The sequence below is a fragment of the Bubalus kerabau genome, chromosome 20, assembly GCF_029407905.1.
Source record: "Bubalus kerabau isolate K-KA32 ecotype Philippines breed swamp buffalo chromosome 20, PCC_UOA_SB_1v2, whole genome shotgun sequence".
Lineage (NCBI taxonomy): Eukaryota > Metazoa > Chordata > Mammalia > Artiodactyla > Bovidae > Bubalus > Bubalus kerabau.
In genome coordinates this window covers 23,815,510-23,818,482 of record NC_073643.1, presented here as the reverse complement: position 1 = coordinate 23,818,482, position 2,973 = coordinate 23,815,510, and the positions used below count along the sequence as shown (strand labels likewise).

The window sequence follows — 2,973 nt, the reverse complement described above, 5'->3', positions numbered from 1 at the left end:
CCTGAGTGATAGGAGTGGCTTTGTTATTCATGAGTCTCTCGCATCATGCCTGATTTATACAAATGAGATGACTCAGGATGGGAGTTAGTCATAGGAAAGACCTACCCACAGGATTAGAGTGTTGAGGCTTTGAACCAGCCCAACCTCCAGGGAGGAAAGGGGGTGTTAAAGACTGAGTTCAATCACATGGCCAATGATTCAATTAATCATGCCTCTGTAATAAAACCCCAACAAAAACTATGATCACTAACTCTCAGATATGCTTTTCTTTTCAAATGTAATACTATTTATTTAACTTAAGAAACATTTCAGCATTCTAAACATACAAAAAAAAAAAAAGAGAACATTGCAGATGGTGTTTAGTACAGAAGGTTCTTGAACTTTCACTGGTGCAGTGGCTCTTTGCTTTGCTGATAATGAAGAGTTCTACAGCTTGTTTAAGAAAACAAAGAGTTTAAAACTACCACACTTCAACTAAAAAGGATCCAAAACACTTCTCATGCCAGCTGACCTCTGCTTCTCCACAGCTAAGAATGGCAGTGGGATGTTATGTGGCTATATACAAAAATAAGACAACCTGAAGCTAGATGGATGCTCAGTGCAGTGTCCACAGGTCCAGCCCAACAGTGCATGCCCTGAGCTACGGCCCCTCCAGAAGGCATAGCCCCCACAACCTCCACACCAAGCAAGGATGGTCAAGAGTGTAACTCAGTTTCTTTGATCTTTTTACAAACTATAGATATGTACAGTTGAGAACTCGGGATTTCTAGCCAATGACCATAGAGTTAACACACCACCTTACCAATTAAAAAAAAAAAAAAAAAAGCCAGAAACATCTTTAAATGCCTTGTCATACCAACAGCAAAGTGCACGAAATGAGGAGAACACAAGAGCCTTTTCATTTTAAAAATGTTTGGAAATATGTACAGCTTTGATACAGTTTCCGGGTGTTCCAAACACCCATGGCCACTTCATGTAAACCACTGACAATTGCTAGAGCGCTTTGAGAGACTACAGTATGATCATGATCCAACTGGGTAATTAAACCTAATGAGGGCAACAGACACATCTTGGGCAAGAGGTATTATAAATTACAGCGCTCCCTACTCTAAGGTATTCATAATAAGACAGATAACAGGGTTTTGTTTGTTTGTTTGTTTTTAATTCCTCCTCCTCCTCCTCTTCTTCATCTTTATCTTCCTCTTTCACCTTTTCCAGGCAAATTTAGTAGGACCCTTGGCACCATCAGACTTCCCTTTAGACTTATAGTCTGTGACATCCTCTCCTTCAGCTTCGCTGCCTTGTTGACGTATGGCTGCTTCTCACTGTCACTTAAGTTATTCCACATCTTGCCCAGCTTCTTTGCCACATCTCCAATAGAGATGCCAGGGTTTGTAGACTTGATCTTGGGGCGGAATTCAGAGCAGATGGTGGTCTCTTGGGGGCATTAGGGTCCTTCTTCTTCTTGCCTCCCTTAGCTGGTCCATAATCCTTCATTTCCTGATAATAGTGAACTTTATCCACCTTTGCCATTTCATCATTTAGACTTCTCTTTCCTGGACACGACATGGTCTTCCACCTCTCGGAGCATTACTTGGAAAATTCAGCAAAAATGACAGGGACCTCAGGGTTTTTCTTCGTATGTTCCTCTTTGCATGTCTGCACAAAGAAGGCATAAGCAGACATCTTGCTCTTTGGTTTCTTGGGATCACATTTAGCCATCTTGACTGTATTGTTCGCTAGTCAGCAGCACAGGGCATGACGTGCGGCTCAGCTCTCCACAGCCTTGCACTAGCTGACTGGATGAGAGCTGCGTCAGCTAGCTTCCTCGTTGCTGAACACTTCAAGTGTTGGGGAAGGGTAATGTATTCTACTTCCCTTCCAGGTATCATCCTAATTGTCTATTGGGCTGGTTCTGATTGACAACTTTTATAATAAAGCTGTAAATACAGTGCTTTTCAGAATTCTGTGAGTCACTCTAGCAAATCATCAGACCTAAAAGAGTTAAAGCAACCCCTATATTTATAGCCAGTTGGTCAGAAGTGCAACTGGTCTGAGGACTTCTGAAATTGTGGCTGGTATTAGAAGTGAAGGTAATCTTTTAGGGAATTATGCCTTTAATTTGTGGAGTCCATGCTAACACTAGGTGCTTGGCATCAGAATTGCACTGCAGCATAATAATAACAGAAACTAAATAAACAAAGAGCTACAGCCAAGAGGAATAGGGATATAAAACTAAAGAGATAAAAATAATGAGGTCACTACTTATATCCTAAGAATGAAATCCAAGGAAGCTTTATAAGGATTTCAGAGGCAGCACAGTGTGGTGGTGAAGAACAAAGGTTTTAGCCAGACTTCAGGACTCAAATTCCACCACTGCCCTTTACCATCTGGGTGACTACAGGCAAGTCGCTTAACTCTCCAAGCTCTGTAAAATGAAGATAATAATAATGCTCTACCTCAAAAAACTATTAAAAGAATTGACTTAATTCATAAAAAGTGTTTAAAGCCATTTCTGACATCTAAGAACTCAATACTCATTATTAGAATGGACCACAATGGCAGGCCACTGTCAACACATCAAAGCACAATTTAATGAAAATTATTTTTTTTAAAGACGATGCAGTCCAGATGTGAAACCCTAACAGTGTATCACAGCACTGCCCAATAAAACTTTCTGAATGACCAGAATGTTCCATATTTATCCTGTCCATTATGAAAACTTCCAGCCACATATGGCTATTAAGCATTTGAAATATGGTTGTTTTGACTAAGGAACTGAATATTTATTCTATTTAATTTTTATTTTATTTAAATTCAAATAGCCACATGAGACTAATGGCCTGGACAGTGAAGAAAACTAGGGAATATGAGAGCCCACATGCCCTTTGAGTGCTCTTTCATGAACAATATTTATAACAGTCAAGCTTCTAGCAAGGACTGCAGATGAGGATTCAAGTCCAAGTTACTGGT

The 2,973-nt window shown here is 40.1% G+C and overlaps 1 pseudogene; it reads right to left on the bottom strand.

The window, feature by feature from the left end:
* Positions 1-1,047: 1,047 nt before the first annotated feature.
* On the bottom strand, positions 1,048-1,722 carry LOC129635522 (high mobility group protein B3-like; annotated as a pseudogene).
* Between the last annotated feature and the right edge of the window lie 1,251 nt (positions 1,723-2,973).